The following is a 19,859-nucleotide window of genomic DNA, read 5'->3' on the forward strand; positions in this document are numbered from 1 at the left end:
AAAATGGCTTTAAGTGATAACAGGTGTTTAGCATAACGGCAACTGCTGCTAGTTGGTCAACACGTAAATTAATTTTGTTATTTACAGAACCAGATGGTCAGTTCTGGAGCACCAGCATGGGTAAAATTAATAAGCCTCATCGCTGCTGAACATGACATCTCATCTGTAGCTTCACCAGTTTCTAATTCCAGCTAGTGTGTGAATTGCAAGAGTACCTCTCTGACAGAAAGATTAACTGGCTTACTCTCTGTCCAAGAATACTACACCATAAATCATCACGTAAAAGTGGCTAAAGGTCACAGAAATGAACTTCAGGAGAGATTAAGAGAAGTGGTAAGAAACAATAATGTTGTGCTTTTTCATTCTTGCACTCTGTGCTGCTTACAGCATCAGTATGATTTGCTATTATTTTCTCCCTGCTTTCTTTCCTGTAGCAGTAGCTGGATACTGCAGAAAATGCAATTTTGATACAGAGCTCAACAGTTAAGCCATTTACATTCTAAGACAGAAATTGTTTTATTAGATATAACATTAAGTTTTTCTTCAAAAGCCCTGTTTGAGAAACTAATGGTCTGTTTTAATCTGTGATTCAGAAGAAACTTTTTTTTCCATCCATAGTCATAGAATCATAGAATCATAGAATGGTTAGGGTTGGAAGGGACCTTCAAAGGTCATCTAGTCCAACCCACCTGCAAGGAGCAGGGACATCCCTGACTAGATCAGGTTGCTCAGAGCCTCATCCAGCCTGGCCTTGAACGTTTCCAGGGATGGGGCCTCCACCACCTTTCTGGGCAACCTGTTCCAGTGTTCTATAACTCGCATCGTAAAAAATTTTTTCCTAATTTCTAATCTAAATCTACCCCCCTCTATTTTAAAACCATTACCTCTCGTCCTATCGCAACAGGCCCTACTAAACAGCCTTTCCCCATCTTTCTTGTAGGCCCCCTTGAGGTACTGGAAGACCGCTATCAGGTCTCCCCGAAGCCTCCTCTTCTCCAGGCTGAACAGCCCCAACTCTCTCAGCCTGGCCTCATAAGAGAGGTGCTCCAGCCCTTTTATCATCTTCGTGGCCCTCCTCTGGACCTTCTCCAACTGGTCCTTGTCCTTCTTGTGTTGGGGGCTCCAGAACTGGACACAGTATTCCAGGTGGGGTCTCACCAGGGCAGAGTAGAGGGGGAGAATCACCTCCCTCGACCTGCTGGCCACACTGCTCTTGATGCAGCCCAGGATGCGGTTGGCCTTCTGGGCCGCAAGAGTGCATTGCCTGCTCATGTTAAGCTTCTCATCCACCAGCACTCCCAAGTCCTTCTCCTCAGGGCTGCTCTCAATCCATTCCCCGCCCAGCCTGTATTTGTGCCTGGGATTGCCATGACCCAGGTGCAGGACCTTGCACTTGGCCTGGCTGAACTTCATGAGGTTGGCACGGGCCCACCTCTCCAGCCTGTCAAGGTCCCTCTGGATGGCATCCCTCCCTTCCAGCGTGTCGACGGCACCACATAACTTGGTGTTATCGGCGAACTTGCTGAGGGTGCACTCTATCCCACTGTCCATGTCCATGTCAAAGCTCATTCAGATGAAAGCAGGTTACACATGCAGGCAGGACTAAGAAATCCCCCTGTCCTTGATGTCCTGAACCAAAAGGGATAGTGAAGACCTCTGCCACCAGAGCCACGCTCCTCAGGGTAACCACACTGTGCCCAGGCTCCCACTCGGTGCACAGGACACGCACAGCAAATGTGGCGCAGACCCAGTGCACTCCACCTGCAAAACTCACGTATGCACCCACTACAGACACCCAAGAGGAGCTCCTGCCACTTTGCCACATGCTTGGAAATCCTGAGCAACCACCCCCTTGTCCTCAAATTGCACTTGGACAAAGTCTAAGGACAGCAAACTGTCCTGGTTTTGTGTAGCTGGGGGGTGGGGGGGTGATACAGTGGCAGCTTCTGTGAGAAGCTGCTAGAGGTTTCCCCTTTGTCCAGTGGACTCAGCTGGGTCTAGGGTGGACACACTGCTGGCCAGGGACAAGCTCATTAGCAACAGTGATAACACCTCTGTGATAACATATTTAAGAAGGGGAAAATAATTTTTAAACAAGAATAAGAAGTGAAGAAGCTAAAGTGGGGGGCAGACAGGGGCAGGCGTGAGCCTTGTGGGCCTTGCGACCCTCACCCTCTGGCCTCCCACTGGGCGGCCGACTGGGCCCGACTTGGCCCAGCCCAGCTGCAAGAAGTGAAGAGAGGAGATGTGAAGAGAACATTAGAGGCGTTTGCCTGAGCCGATTCTGAGGAATTTCTTGTGAGAGGAATGGCTGCGGACACCAAGGTCAGTGAAACAGGAGGAGGAGGAGTAATCCTGCTCCTGGCTGGGATTCCCCTGCAGCCCGTGGTGCAGCCCATGGTGAGCAGGCTGTCCCTGTGGGTGGAAGCCCACGCTGGAGCAGGGGAGCAATGTGAGGAGTTCTTCCCCTGAGGAGGAAGGAGCCACAAAAAACAACATGTGAAGAACTGATCATAGCCTCCATTCTCTATTCCCCCTGTGCCGCTCAGGGAGTGGGAGAAGGAAGTAGAGATAATTTGAGATTAAGTTAAACCCAGGAAGAGGGGAGGGGTGGGAGGAAGTTGGTTTTGTTCTCTCTCATTATCCTACTTTGGTTTTATTATTAATAAATTGAAATAGTTTTTCCCAAGTCGAGTCTGTTTTACCCCTAACGGTAACTTTAATGACCTCTCCCTGTCCTTATCTCAAACCTCGAGCCTTTTGTTACATTATCTCTCTCCTGTTCCCTCAGAGGGTGGGGAGGTTTAGTGACAGGCTGTGTAGTTTGGTCTGGAGCAGGGCTGAAGTGTGACACAAATGAAGCCATTTCAGGGAAGTCCAGGCACACAGTAGCCCTGCCCACACTGACGAAACACCTCTTACTGCACAAAGCAGTGCATCTGCCTCCTTTGGACACCTCTGCCCTCATCTGTGACTCCCTCCCAGGGTGCCGCACTGCACTGGTCTGTCTGCCCAGGGAAGGACCAACGAGATGGCAGAGAGGAAGGCTGAGCTTGCTCACAGCCCCTGCAAACTGCAGAGAAGCTCCTCAGCCGGCGCTTACTTCTGCAGGGCCTCTGCTCCCATGTGCCCTAGACATTCCTGTTACATATTTTAAAGTTATATTAATTTATGCATACTAGAAAGAAATAGTAATTGGTAACAATTTTGTGCCTCAGGTTTTCACCGGAGCAGGTTTCTTTGACAAACACAGACAAAAGTGCAATCACTGCACACGGTGCATCTTTGGCACTCCTCCAATTTAACCGGCTTAAATTGAAGGAAAACATAGCAAATATAAATATAGATTCAATTCTAGTCTATAGCTATAAACATGCAGACCTTATCCAGAACTTGAACCTCCTGTTCCCTTTTGTGTGTGCATCAAGAATGCTTTTTTTTTTCCTCCCCTTCACTACTAGCGTGTTATGTTTTAAAAATGCAAAACCTTCAGTGACTTACTGAGAATTATCATGCACATAAGAACTAGTTTTGGAATTCACGTTGCATATTTGGAAGCTACATGTCACACTGAATTATTCAAGTAAAGTGTACCATATTAAAATAGGCAAAATCCAGTGAGTCTAGCCTGTTATTTTAAGAAATCCTGTCTATTTTAGAAATATTTTGGTCTGTTAAGAAAATAAAACCATGCAGCAAGGTGAAGTAACAGACATTCCGATGGACTGCTTAGATCAGTCGTGTCACATACTTCAGTCCTCTAATCATGGCTACAGTGCCTCTATATTCATCAGATCATACACTACCTGTGTTATACAAAACATTTTTGTTCTTAACATGCTGTGCAATGTGTGAGACAACAAGCTAAATAAGTCATGGAATAATATTACATTCTTTTAAAATATGTATGTATCTCCAGACATTTGCAAAGCACTGCACACTCCCCAGCTACCTCATCTGCACAGTAGCAAGTCTGTGGGGCATTAGTTGGCCAACTTAGCAGAAGAGAGGAGATACACAGGTAATTCAAATATTTTTTGGTCACTAGCATACAAATGACAGCTAGTCACCATATTCAAATTAATAACATGTACAAAAACTGTCAAGGTTCTCAATCCACAAAGCAGTAACGCATCTGTAGCTGAGTAAATGTTTCAATCATTCTGGCTTGAATGATTTGAATGAGGCTACAAAAATCAGGGGCAAGGACAGAATTAGGGATCCAGGCTGACATTTATGGAGGCGGCATTTTCCGGTAGTCAGTTACAGCAAGTTTGTGCTGCCCTGTTAAATCTATTGCATGCTGTATGACCATAGGATGCTACACAGATCTTGGAAAACAAAACAGGGAAGCGAAACAAAGACTGCAGATATATATCTTCCAGTGAACACTGGAGGGAAGGGGAGAGAGCTTTTGATTTGGAAGAGTCCCTGCATGCCCCACAGAGCTCCCCAAAAAGGTCATTAGAAGAACCAGGAAAACTGGGAAACAACCACACAAAGAGTTATGGATTGTACTCAGTCAGACAAGCTGTTGGTAACTGATTTGAGTGTCAACTAGTGACTCCAAAACATCTATTTGCAGCCTGTGTCTTTCCAGTGACCCAGTTTGCAAGACAGGTCCACAGACTATTCTATTGGTTTTGCTTTATTCCTGCTATTGAAATTAAGCTGTGCTTACAAACAAGTGCGTAGTGATTTATTAAGCCATTCTGACCATAGACAATCAGATGTACAGCTACAAAACTCAGCAGTATCTGACAGAGATCCAGCTTTGTCGTGGTGAATACAGATGTCCAAGGATGCAGGAGAGCCATCCCAAAGCTGCACTTACAGACTGGTGGAAACCTGTGTCCCCTCACAACATGCCCAGCAAATCCCTAGGTGGTAAAATCAAAGAATCATAGAATAGTTTGGGTTGGAAGGGACCTTCAAAGGTCATCTAGTCCAACTCCCCTGCAAGGAGCAGAGACATCTTGAACTAGATTGGGTTGCTCAGAGCTCATCCAGCCTGGCCTTGAATGTTTCCAGGGATGGGGCATCCACCACTTCTCTGGGCAACCTGCTTCAGTGTTCCACCACCCTCACTGTAAACATTTTTTTCCTTGTGTCCAGTCTGAATCTACCTCCTTCTATTTTAAAACCATTACCCTGTGTCCTATCACAGCAGGCCCTGCTAAAGGGTTTCTCCCCATCTTTCTTGTAGGCCCCCTTGAGGTACTGGAAGGCTGCTATAAGGTCTCCCTGGAGCCTCCTCTTCTCCAGGCTGAACAGCCCCAACTCTCTCAGCCTGTCCTCATAGGATAGGTGCTCCAGCCCTCTGATCATCTTTGTGGCCTCCTCTGGACTCACTCCAACAGGTCCACGTGCTTCTTCTGTTGGGGGCTCCAGAGCTGGACACAGGACTCCAGGTGGGGTCTCACCAGAGCGGAGTAGAGGGACAGAATCACCTCCCTCAACCTGCTGGCCACACTCGTCTTGATGCAGCTCTGGATGATGTACCAGGATGATACAGTGCAAAGGCAGGTGATTCACAAAGTTCAGTCTAAGAATGAAGATCATTCCTTCCCAAAAGAGGAAGAGGCACATCATCTGACTATTGCAGGGCTGTATTCTGATGTCCCACTGAAAAAAAAAACGGAAACACAATGAGTGCTACATACACAAGGCACCTTTTTCCACTGGTTATCTTCATCCCACAGCTGCACCATCTACACTGGAGAAAATTCTTCCTCCCAGTGTCAAAAAATTGCTGTATATTTGCTACAAATCAGTACAAATATGCATCAGTAACGCTGCATAGCTTCCTTCAAAACATGTCCCTGACTTTTGTCCTGCAGCTGGCAATTTGTTTCTATTATTTAATACCAACAGTGATATGCTTGAATAAGACTGTAGAGTAGTTTAATTAAAGTATTAGATAAACAAAAAAAAAAAAGTGTCTCTCTTGGAATCCAAACAGAACAGTCAGAGTATAAAAATTAAGAAAGGAGAAAAAACAAACAAAAAAAAAAAACCCAAACCAACAACAAGAAACAATTAACAGACACCAAACCTCTGATAAACCATTCAAGCAAAACAAGCTTCTCCCAAATCATAATGACGGCTCATTATAGAAAAATCTAACACTGCACAAACTACAGGGCTTTCAGTAATTGTGATCATCTTACTTACCTGCAACTCAGCAACAAGAGAACAAGAGGAAGGTGAAACTGTATAATAAATTGGGTAAAGCATGTGCTGTTCTCCATCATTTATCGGAAATGTGCAATCAAATTTTCCCCAGCTGAAATGCCCAGCTGAAATGAACGGGCCGTGCTCAAATTTCAAGACTGATGGAGGGTATTTGGCAGCAGTACGTGCAGGTAGAGCTCCCAGGCATATCTCAGGTGGCCGTGCTTGCAGTGCAAAGCTGAGCTCAGGATCCTGAGCAGACTGCAGGTACAGGCCTCTGCAGCAAAGCTTGCAGAAGGAAGGTTAAGGACAGTATAGTAATGTCAGGAGACACAGCAGCAGCTGGGTACAGGAATATCTTAACATAAAGGTGACTTCTAAGCACTCAGTAGAGGTTAGAATAAGTACCTACATGCAGCAGTGCAGCACAGAGAAGCAAGCTCCCAAAGAGCTTTAAGTATTTCTAATGAAAATTAAGCACTTTTCCCATCACTGCTTCAGGACTGAATGAGGTCTAGTCCAAAGAACAGGAAGGAAATGGGATTGCATTTAGTTCTCTTAGGAGCACATAAAGACAATTGCTGCTTTAAAAATTAAGCTGTGTAAATATTGTAGATTGTGTTTGGGTAATCAGAATACAACATTACTACCATCCCAGTATCTCAGTTACAGCGAGATATTAAATCATCTCAGCTCCTAGAAGCAGAGAATTCAGGGTCTTTCTTTTCTGCCTCAGAAACCAGCAATCCAAATAAAACCAGGCATACCCATAAGCTTGTAGACCATGCATGAAAATGCAACAGAAGGTCAAAGTCAATTTCAAAGAGGCTGGGTAATATTCTCATGAAGACCTACATTTTTAAATATTACCACAGATCAAAGAATATGAAAAAACTTCTGTGATATATGAGGAGGCTTAGTGCTTGGTAACTGTCTGGACAAAGACTATTGTTCCAGTGCGCAAAGCAGTTTTGCCAACAGGCAATTGTATTACAAAGAACTGAGGATGCAAGTCAAACAGGAAATTAGGTGATAGTCACGGACAAAGCAAGAGGAAAATTTGAGGGGGGGGAAGTCTCTGTGTGTTTCACAACAACTACCTGCAGTTTTATTGCACTTTTCTCTAGAGACTTTGAAGCACTCTACAAGCAAGCTTTCAGGCAATTGCACCTTGGCAGGACACCAAGACCTTCCTGTTCATTCCACAGATTTGTTTTTTTTTTCTTAAAAAAAAAAAAAGCTTTGTGTCCTCCAAGACTGTCATGTAAATTGGTGAAATAATATCTAGTTGAAACAGACAGTCAAGCACCAAAGTTAATTATCTCTTCTTGGTCTCTTTGGATAGCTCACTATCAAATTGTGGCAATATTTCTAAGATAAATCTGATATCTGTACACTGTGTGCACTACAAATGTCAGCTCCTCAAGGACTTTTAAGTAACAGAGACCTCCAAGAGGAAGAGCAAGAGAAACTAAGGAAACCACACCTTCATGCCTTGGTAGAATGCTGCCCAACTTCTACCCAAAGGTCTACAAGTGAGCTAAAATGGGAGAGCTGTGTTCCAACTTAATTCTCAGCTGAGAGGTCTTGAACTCCTGTCCCAAGAGGATGCCCTGGCCTTGGGGCTATAAAGGTGTCTGGAACACAATATGTCCACTCTTTATGTTGCATTTAGAAGGTACAGTTCTTAGGCCCAGAAAGGACCTTTTCTGAAAACTCTTTCATAACTTTGAACAGAGAGTACAGAGAGTATTTGCAAGGGAGTGTTTAGGAACAAAAAATGCAGCCTTCCAAAGGTGCCTACATAGCTTCAGAGTTTAAGTTTCACTTCACAAGGCATTTACAAACTAAGGGCAAGTCCTCTGCGTGGGTTTCTATTGACGTTGTTAAGATAATGCAGGGTACTTACGTCTGACTAACATGCTACATCAGCAAAGTTCCTAGCATTAATGCTGCTTGACCACTATATCTGGAATTTGACCAATTGAGCTTGTTCCACTCAGAAAGTCATTTAATGTACTGGTGCTGACTTAATATGCATCACTTTACAGTTCCTACTGAATTTCCTCTTGGAGCACTTATCTGCATTAAAATATTGATATTTCCATACCAAGAAAGCACTACTAGTGCACATATAGCCTGCATATCGTTTAAATTTAATGAGACTTTCTTTCTCAGAACTACATTTTAGAGGTATTTAGGGGCGTAAAGATGAAGCTAGGGGGTGAGATACTTTTGAAAAATTCAGTATTACCTACATGCATCTCAAGACATACAATTTCTTTCCAAATAAAGACCTACATGAGTTACTTACGGGTATGGTTATCCAGTTAACTCAGGACTTCTCTAGAGGCTATGGGAAACTGGTAGCATAACCAGAATTGGAATCTAGGAAGAGTCTGTCCAGTAACCACAAAACAAGTTTTCTTCCCTTTAATTACTTACTTCGCTCTTCAAATTGATACATACTGATCAAGAACTACTCTACTTTAAAAATAAAATTTTCCTGAAGTGGCAAAGCCATCTGTAAAGCCTGATCAGAAGAGAAACATCAGTCTTATATTTGTAAAATATTTATAACTTTAATTATATATCACCAAGGCATATTCTTGTCTATATTTTAGCTAGATGTTGGTAGTAATTGTTGACTGGATTTGTGTGCACACTTATTGCGATTCACATAGCAGTTTTTGTAACTTTTTGTGATGTAAGACTGTTCCATTTAAAGTTTTGTAATGTTAATGTCTTTTTTTAATGGATAAAAATTTTGAAGAATATTATAATATACACCCCTAAGGGACAAGCAGCATTTTCATAAGAAATCAAGGGAGACAGATAGAATAACTCTTTACACAAGTTACAGTTTGCCCACAAATCTATATTTTGTTCAATATTTTAAATTGGTAGTTTTATTTAGTGCCTCTTCTAAAGATAATTACACTACTCAGGATTCATTATAGTGAAAAAAAAAACCCTATAAAGATACAGCAAATTAAATTTCAGGGGCACTTTTGTTTCTTAATTGATCAAAAGAATTATGGAGCGCTGCACAACTGTAACAACCATAGGTCTAATGGACATGTCAACCTGTCTGGCCTGCAAATGGCAGAAAAGTCACTTCATCAAACAAGCCAATGGGCTAAATTATTCTGCCACTACACTGAAATAGATGGGGTTGTGTAATTGTGTTTAAGAGCAGTTTGACCCGTTGACTTTAGTGGAAATTGTGCTAGTGTATGTGAAAGAAGAAATGGATCCTTTGAGCTTAAATATAGCAGATCCAGAGCCAGGATTATTATCTCATTTACACTGGTAGGGGTCATTTGAAGTAGTGCTATTGTGTTAATGCAAACTGACATTCTTTCTGTCTTCCCAGCAATCTATCAGTCTGCTGCTATGTATATCGTATATAATGTGTATTGCTTTAGTGAGTAAAAATGTTCATTTTTAAATACATAATGTCATGCATCTGTCTTTATTACAGCCAAAACAATGAAAGTCTACCATCTCACTCTACAATCAAACCTCTATTTTTTATTAAAGACAATCCCATTATTCTGCAATAAGGGACCTATTACATGCCCTCATTTTGGTGAAACTACTAATGCAGATTGAGTTTCCTAGAAGCATTACTGAACTTCTGTACTTCTTGAGATTCTGACTTAATTCATGCACTTATCATGATAATGTGCTTTATTATTTGTTACACCAAGCTGATGAATTCTCACTAGGCAAGGTGTAATTATTAGACAGTACCTATTACAAGAATGCTGAAAATTGCTATTATATGGTGACTCCATGTGGTTTACACCGTCCTTTCTCTATTTCATCTCCTGGCTCAGAACTGTCATTGTGATCTGTCTATATTAATTCAAGGATGAAAGTTCTATTAAATTTTTAAATTATCTAATTATAGTGCTGATTTCACATTAAGATATAGGAAATGAAATAAGAAGACTTGGCATTATTTTATCAGTGTAACTTTCCTTAGGTATGAGAGGCTACTATCCCAAATCCAATCCACTAAATGCAGCTTAGGCAATAACAAAAGTTTTAGGAAGCTTTCAATGAAACTGGGTTAAGACACTTCTACAGAAGAATAAGCAAAAAGGCAATTGCAGGTATCACGCTTCTGTTCAGGTCAACTTACATGTCCCACATTCTTAATCCAAACAAAGGCCAGTAGATCTATAAATTAGAGTATCTCCGAGTTTTATTGGCTAAGAATTTCACTGTTGTTGATTTTCACTTTACTTGCTGTTTTATTTGAGTCTTTATATCCAGAGTTTTAGTATACCAGAACATTTCAGTTGTAATTAAAAAGTTAGAGACTTATCTCATAAAAATACTGAGAAAAGCTTGAAGATCATAAACAAGAACTCAAAAAGAAGACAGCAGAAAATAAACCCCCACTTTCCCACACGTATTGAATTTTCAGTACTTAATATTTTCTTATGCTAAATTTGTAAGCCTCATTTTAAGTGTTCTATGCCACCAATGCGTAAACAGCCTCCTTTGACACATGCTGGTCCAGTTAGACACCAGCAATTTCCAGCACCTGAAGGATGACAGAATCCGGCCCACTCCTAGGCCCCCTTCCCCATTCTAGCTAGCTCAACTGGTCACATAAATGATGGTCTTTTAGCAGCACATCTTCGGGTCCTGGTGGCAGTTATACAATGCTGATTTACGGCTCAGTTGGTTTAAAAGTTGCCATTTCCCAAGCACAGGGAGATTTCTTCTAGGCAATTTTAATCAAAACCGAAACACTTAACAGTAATCAAAATGTTTACTGAACTAACTAAAATCTTCCACTTAGTCGGCTCAATATCAAATTGCACTTTGTGCATTTTGCGCTTCATGAATCTGGTAGGTTTAGAGTGCCTGGAGCTCCAAAGAGAGAAGCTGCTTGGCCCTCTGGTCTGCGGCGTGGAGGAAGTTCTCAGCAGCGTGAGAGTGCGGAAACTTTCCACAAATAGAGCATGCTGCCCGGTCTTGAGAGAAACTCTATTTAATCTCTGGGAAAAACAGAGTTAATGTGTTCATTACAATGAATTTCCCCTGTTAAGAATTATTCCATCCAATTTGTGGAAGCCGTAACAGTGAATTAATCGAAGCAAAAAAAAAAAATGGGTGCTGTATTTACTGCATTACTAAGCTTAAAAAATAACTTCTAGGACCTCACAGGCCACCATGAATATTTTACATCGCGTAGCTGCTATGGTACTGTGATTCTGGTTTTGTTTTTCATTAATAGTGGAAGATATTTCTGCAGTGTACACTTGTTGTGCCAGTGTGGAGGAATTTCAGTTTACATTTCAGTGATGAGGCACATAAGCAGCAGCAGATGGTATCTGGAGCACAGTGAAGATACAAAGATATCAGGGGAGCTGGAAGAGAGGATCTGAGCATAACAAGCTGCTTTATAAGCCCTCCCTGAAGAAAGCATGCACTTCTAAACATGTTTACTTGTTAACATTGTTTTCAGTTACTCTCTATAAAAGAATAACAATAAAATACTCTAAATATTCCTTCAAAATGCTGCAATAAAGCCCCAAAAGAAACCCCAAAGTATGCTCATGTTTTCCATTCTTTGTTATTTCCTCCCTTATTCATACTGTATTCCCTTAACAGAAAAGAGTATTACACAGGTTTGGCAAATGTGGAACTGAGTTGCAGAGGGATGGAGGAGCCCCACTGGAAGTCTGTAGTACTGCTGAAAATTCAACAGAAGTATCCAAGCTCAAGCTATAGTACATTAACCATGATGCTGCCTGTGGCAGAGCCATTAAAAGGTGTATATTTCCATGTGGAGAAAACCAGGAAATGAGCAGTAAGGAAGATCTAGTGGGAGTTTAGCTGGTTATCTTTGGAGTGTGCTACAAGATCATTAGGAGCTTGGGTTGCACAGGGCAGTTAAGAGACATACCTCAAGAGGTGTCCAAAGTGACTCACATGGGGTAAGTGTTGCCTGGGGTAGGGGACGGAGTCCTGGATTGCTCCTGAAAGGTCAGCTCTCTTGGGACTTAAGTGTTGGTGACGCTTCTCTCGTGATGCAGGTCACCCAAGTGCAGAGTTAGAGAGCATGCAGGAGAGAAAAAAAAAACAGCTCAAATCGTGAGTGCAAACAGGTGGCAGATAATTGTCTCATGTGTGGAGGTGGATGTCCCAAGCTGAACTTCCCAGCTCTCTTGCAGAAATCTGGTACTTCCTGGCTGCAACCAGTACAAGTGTCCTGTATTTGATAATACCTGGACTAAACAAAAGTGGCACATCCTGAATCTTCCAGTTAATAAAGAGACATGAACCAAAGCCAACAACTGGGAGACTGACTGTGCATTGTGCTTCCCGACATAGACTATTTAATTTGGGAAAACAGAGGGCTTTGGAGGCTGAAAACAAGGTGAAAATCTTGACTGAAGGAAGTGTCCTAGCAGTGAGAGAAGTTCCTGGAGACCAGGGGTGCATGGAGATGAATGCAGGGGGATGCCCAGTGACCTTGGCACCTAACACCCACACTGAGTCATGATGAGCAGCAGCACAGTAGGAACCAACCAAACTTTCTCACCAATCTCTCTACTAGGAAGGGAGGGATGGCAGTATCCAAGGAAGGGATAGCAGTGGGAGCAGTGAAAGAGTGGGTGCCTCAGATAATCAAACAGTGTAAAACTCTCATCTCACTAGTTCTTAAATAAACCTTAGAATCCAGATCCACTGTGGGCTGTCATTCTCTCTGTCTCTCCTGTGGCACCGGAGTCTTAGAAGTACTCTCAGATCCCATCCAGACATGGCATTGGGCAAAGAAAGTCTTTTTTTCTTTTTTTTTTTTTCTCCAGGCGCAGACTAAAGAGAGGTGATGAGATTCTCAGACTACAGAAGTTTACATATGCAGGTACCTAAGAGACTACAACAAAAGCTTTAAATAATTTTTTTTTTTTGCTTTATACCTTTTAGTTCCACATGCTACATTCACCTCCTAAATTCTTCACAGAGTCTTGGTGTATTAGGAAGATTCCTGAAGGGGTCCTAGAGTTTGTGAGACACTCCACCGCAAAAAAAAACATCCGAAAAGCAGAACTGTACTTGACCTCTGCCATTATGAGTTTCAAAAGGAAGTAATTTCTTTCTGCCTGGACCTGGGATGAAATAGACTGATTGTTTTAACTTTGTTATTCTTACTGTAGAGCAGGAATTATGAGACAGCTTATTTTAAACTGCTAGCTTGTCATTAAGTAAACAAGCAACTCTAATTGCGATTAACGATAGACAAGGATTGCCTGGAGGAAAGCTTGGAGTTGATGAGAAAGGTTTTAAGTTTCTGTAAATCTCACAATGAAACCAAAACAAGGAATAATCATTTGAACTGAGTAATGGGCTGAAAAATCCTTTATTCAAATAGATGAGGCAAACAGGATTTTGTTTTAATCCACATGGAGCGATCAGAGTAGTTCACCTTCCTATAATACTGTAGCTAAAACATTACAAAATAAAGACTGATTGACAGGAGGAGACAATTATCACCATCTCCTTTGCATGCTTTACTTAGAAAAGGTTCCCACATCCAGGAGATTCCCGCTACCACTACAGAGATAACTGAGCTGCTAGAGAAACAATTAAACACATATTGCTGATAGCTAGTTTACATTTGAAGATAGAAAATTACACCACTAACAGGTTAAAAACACTGAACTGTTTGGTGGGGAATTGCTGAGTGGTTACTTTAAACGTCTCAGGATGGCTGACAACCTCTGTGAGAGGAGTAGAACAAATATTTGGGGGAACTGGAGCCAATATAACCTCCCTGTTTGTCAGCAGCAGTCTGAAGATAATGGCTATTTCAAGAACATATGTAGTGAACAAAGATTATCTTTTAAGGGACAGAATTTTACCAGCGGTTTTTTTTTTTCCTTTGTATAATTTGTTTGTATTATCTTAGCACCCAGGAAACATAACCAAGATGAGGATCCCAATGCCTACACATGAACATTTGGAGAAACAGATGGAGCAGATGAACATTTATCACTTGTTTAACAGTTAATGCACTGCAGTACTCCAGTCATGGGTGTTGCTCTGTAATTCCTGAACAACCCTCATGTGTTTAACTCCTGATAGAATCTGACTTCTTAATGGCACTCTGTGAGGTCCCTCAACCTGTGGAGGAATAACCATATACGAAAATTACACCACTGTGTTTCAATTCATAATTTCCAACGTGACTGTCCAGAATACCGAAAATCTGATTGTACTATTGCTTTAACTATATGCTTGCAGCAAAAGTGACATTGTTATTAACACATGAACCTGTAGTTTATATATAATGTATAAAAAAAACCTTCTATTTTTATTAGATCAGGAAGATATTAAAAACATCCTGCCTGCAAATATGAGCTTGCCAAATAACAGATGTTGTTTCCATAATTTTGGTTTTTTTAAGCATGGATTTAATTCTTATTTTGAATTTTTATATTATTAATCAGGAAATTCAAAGTACTTGAACCACAAATTTTCTAATGTTCTGCTATTACTTTATATGTTCGAGGTGATGTATATTACAGCTGTTTAGTTTACGGTATAGATGTAAACAATATTTAGACAAGTTAATGCATGGTCTAATGCTAATTAAATCAAGAGAGCTAGAACAAGAATGAATTAAGCTCTTTCGAGTTCTGTTCATGTCTGTATTGTATGTATGAAATTAAGGTACCTTTTTTCTTTCATTATAGTCTACATCATAGGCCTAGAATATTCAAGATTATTGATATTTATATTTTTACAAGTATTTTTATTAAAGAGAGCATAACAAAATACCTGCTATTCCGGTATATTTCCTGTGGTCCAGGAAATACTTATCTCTTCGGTATCACAGACAAGCAAGACAAGTTTTCCACAGTGTGTATGTCCAGGCACCATCCTCCAAACAAGGCTTTGGATTCTGTCTAAGGATTTTGAAATTAGAAGGGCAAATCTGGAGGGGATCCAAAGTCTGCAATACAGAGAAGAAAGGAAAGGCATCTTTATGAAAGTTTGAGTCAACTCAAATCTCCATGTCTATATTACTGACCTTCCTCTGAAATCCCTTCAAATTAAAGCTTGGAATTTCTTGCAGCCGTGCTGATATGTATGTTATGCTTTATACTTCTGAATTCTTAGAATTAACCAGTCAGGAAGATGCCATTATCTAAAAAATACATGTTGCGCACAATATAGTCATATATGCATACATACACGTATTTGGGCAAAAACTGCAACCTATACAGTGGATGTCACAGTTTTTTAGTGCAGGTCTTAAAGCGTAGCCTCCCCAGGAGTTTTGAAAATTGCTGATCTGGCAGCTCTCTAAGCTTTTTAAGAATAAAAACCTACCAAACTTTGATATTAATGTCTTAAACATAAAATTCTAATCTTAAATGTGGGAATAATAACTAAAGAAACACACTCTCTCTGATATATAAAGAGTCAGTGAATTTTATCTACAGGTTGGGCCTGACAGCAATTTTCTGATAGGAAGTGGAGCAGATTTATTTCTGTCCCACCAAGCAAACTGATTTTACCTTAAAAAAAGAAATATATTCTTTCTATTAATGATAACATTCTGGGACTTGATCTGTGTGGTACTCATTTGCAATAATTTTTTTTTAATACTAAGAGACACAATAGAACAATACCTAATGAGGGTCAGACCTCACCACCTCAAATCACTGTGAATTTCTAATTCTGTGCATAATGACTTGTGGTAGCGCTTGTCAGAGGGAAGTGAGGGGTCAGTCACCCCAACCCACGGTCACTCCAAAAAGGAGCTGAGGTTGATCTCATTCAGCATCTGAAGGTGTTAGTCTTATGTACCTGTTTGTACAGTTATTAACACATTGACAAATAACAGCAGTCATATATTTATGCGAAACATAAGGAACAGTTTATGTAAATGTTTCGTACAGAAATGGTACATTACCTTCCCAGATATGGAAAAAATCCCTTGAGAAGCAATGGTTCTTCATTTTGCAATCACGGCAACTGCCTGCTCCTCTCCTGCCTTGATCCCAGCAACTCAAAAGCAAATCAGAAGTAGCAAGGGACAGTTAGTACTCCAGAAAGAAAAGGTTAAACATCTACGAACAAAAAAAAAGATCTTGACAGGCTCAATTTAGATTTGAAAGAATGGTCAAAATCTCAAACAGGGTGAGTCTCCCAAACTCAATTCCTCTTCCATGGATGCACCCAAGGCACATAACAGGACAGAGCTCTCAGCCACTTGCTCACAACAGTTATACAGCCAACAAGCTGTAGACTTTGACTTGGAATTGATAGATAAGACAATCTTTTTCCCCTGCATCTTTATATGCAATCATCATTCTCTCGTGTGTGTTGGATATTTAACTCCTGTTCTCTTCCAACTAACCTGGACTTGTGTAAAATGTAATTTCAATGTCATTAGCTAACATGAGATTATTCCATGCCGACAGTAGGATAATCTTTAAATAAAACAGGCTACTGGAATCATTTTGTGGTAGCAAACATACTAATACATACACTCCAAAGAAATTACCTGTACTTTTGTTTAATCGTTTAGGATGCTCCGAGAGGTGATAAAGCAAGGATGAGAAAGAAGTGTCTTCCAGGAATCAGAATTAGTCAGAAAACTGCTCTGACATATGGCAATAGAGATCATGCTTGGGAGCCAAGGGAATTTTTAACATTTCTTCCTTGATGATTGGTCTTAGTTGGCATATAATTGGACTCCATCAACAAATAATCTACCAGTGAGAATAATTGCATGTCTGTGTTCAAATCATTGGCTTTACAACTTCTTTGCCAGATAATCTCCTCAGTGTGGCTCAAGTGAGTAGTAACTTTTCAAACACTAAAGGTTAATTAAGCCTTCCACAAGTCCATGTGTTGTTGTTTTGATAGCAACCTTTGGAAATATTACCACATAGTCTTATGCATTTTCATAGCAATGTGTTTTATGGTAGGATCAGCGTTTGATTTCAACATTTATTGCAGTAGAATATGGAATTTTATTATATTGTAAGACTTCAGAAGGTAATAAAAGAATTCAGAGGAAAAACATTTTTAAATTAAAAATGCTTTGTTTTGTTCAGCTCTGTACACTGAAGTTTTCTATCTGCTGTAGTTTGTACTCAAGGCCTGACTAGAAATGCTCAAGTCAAGAACTTACATACGTCTCAAATCTATGCTAACCTGGATGGAAAATGTTGGAGTGGGGACTGCTCAAATGGTGTTCTCAGTCCCCTTCAGAGCAAAGGATAGAGGCCTCTTTTCTGGACAGGCGTTGCTGTTATTGTCACTGAGGATGGTGGAACCAAATGACAACAGTTCTCCATCAACAGACATTCAATCTTCATCAGCTCTGGCTGAAGAATCATTTTGCAAAACCAGTGTAAAGTCTTTTTGTTCTGTGCATTTTGTTTAACCATACATTTCATAGCTGAAGCTCTGTCCAAGTCTGGTGTACATCTTTACTAATTTTCCTGTAATTTTCTGATTTCATATACTTCTTTGATAGTAGGAAAGCAGATAGATTACTTCATATAAAACCCACTTCAAAATAAGACATTTAAAAAAAGATGCCCTTCTAATTACAATTCCTATTTTGTAGTATACTGAAATTAACAATGTTTAAGGGTTGCATCAGATGATCTTTCGAGGTCTCTTCCAACCCAGGCTTGTCTATGATTATATAATTTAATATTTCTGCAGAAATGCAGTAATCAAAAAATTTACTTGACATCTTTTCTTTTTCTTTTTTTTTTTTTGTAAAATGATGGCATCAACTACATTTTATTCACCATATTTACAACAAGCAATAAATGCAAAACATGTTTGTGTGTAAGTAGAAAACTGATTTAATGAAAAAAAAATCAGATGAAAGAAACAATTAGAAAGGAATTTTCCAACTATCAAAACTAACTAGTAGCAAGTCTTTCATTAAGCATAACTCTTCAGGAGCACACGCTTACTTTCTTCTTGCGTGATTTTAACACATCCAAATTCAGATATTACTGTTGTGAGAAATCTCGCCAGAAAAAATATATACTGCCAAGTATGCTGCTAGTAACAACGTGAAGATCCTGAGCAAAAAGTTATTACAGACTTACTTAATGAACTACTGAAACAAAAAATAATTATTAGAGAAATCTTTTCATAATATTTAATATGATTCATTTCAGCTATTGTTTATTTAATCCAAACTACGCCGATAAAAGTACTATTTCATACAAGCAAAGGCAACAGAATTCAAGACTTAAAAATGGATTTACATTCAAATCTACATTTCAATTAACTGTTTATTCCTCACACAGACCTTGAATTTGCAGGCTATAAGAGTACTCCTCGTATGCAAAAACAGTTTTGTAAATATGTAAATCCTTGCAGAACTGCAATCTTGTTGTACTTGGAAGGTTTTTTTTTTTTCTTCTGGACATTTTTTTTTCATTAAATTATACATTTATAGGCTGAGACATTTGTATATTGATGTTGAGCTCAGAAAAACAGGTTAACGAAAAAAGGTTTTAAATTGATATATTTTTAGAAAGTAATAAAACCCTGAAAATGAAAAATGGAATCTTTTTATTCAACCCTCTGCAAAGAATTTCTACTTCTGTTAGGTCTAGAAAACCAGAGATGTAATTCAGTCTCTCCATTCCTTTGCTGTTGGAATTAGCTTCTTCTTGTTTTTAGTTCTTCCAACAGACTCAAAATATTCTCTTTACGAGGGGGAAACTTCTGTGAGCTTTGCAAGTAATAACTAGATTTGAGTACCAGAAGACAATTTCTATTGATATTGTATGTACAGCTACTGAATTACAGTACTGGACTGAAATCCAGCACAGATTTACCTCTGTTATGGGACACAGGCGGAAATCATTTAACATCAGAGAACATCATACTCTCTTCATCAATTCACTGGCACTGGCAGTAAAGGCAAGGAGGAGAGGGAAGAGTATCACAGCTAGTACTTAGCCCAAAGGAACATTGCAAGGCTTGTTTATCATAGGTTCTAAAAAATACATTTTTATTGTGAATATATGTTAAAAGCTTCAAAGGGTTCTGTAATTATTATAGTGTTTATATTTTTTGCAGTGTGTAGAAGTCTTACGCAGCTGGTATGCATTTGTTGTAACAAGAAAAATCAACCACAGCACCATATCTTTCCTGTGTTCCATCTGTTATTCCTACAGGTGCACACAGTAAAAGATATTAAAAGTAATCTCTCTTCCTTTTCTAGTACTTTATTCTCTTATGTTTCATAAGTCATGAACCAATCACATCTTCTACTAGTGCATTCAGGCTGTTATTCTGAACCTTATGTTGCAATAGAGATATTTATAAAAAAAAAATTGCCCAAAATCTGCAGTTTTAACTCTCAATTTCCATTTTAGTTGGTTTGACATAATATTCTATATTTCAGTGACTAGTCTTGGAATGTTTACAGATGCTTTTTATGGTAAGAATGAGTTAGTCTCCTTTGCTAAGCATCTGTAGCCATTCTGCTCTATCACAATTTTCACCCATCATAACAGGCAAGAAAAAAAATATTCTCCCAGCTGAGAAAATTAATTTATTGCTGTTGGGGGAGAGGGATGTTAGTGATATTCAAATTTATATTAAAATGCTTCCACAGACCTTTAAAAGTGGTTTTCATAAAAGTGCTAGCAATTCTGAAT

Source organism: Chlamydotis macqueenii, chromosome 1, assembly GCF_036417535.1.
Source record: "Chlamydotis macqueenii isolate bChlMac1 chromosome 1, bChlMac1.mat, whole genome shotgun sequence".
NCBI classification, from domain to species: Eukaryota; Metazoa; Chordata; class Aves; order Otidiformes; family Otididae; genus Chlamydotis; species Chlamydotis macqueenii.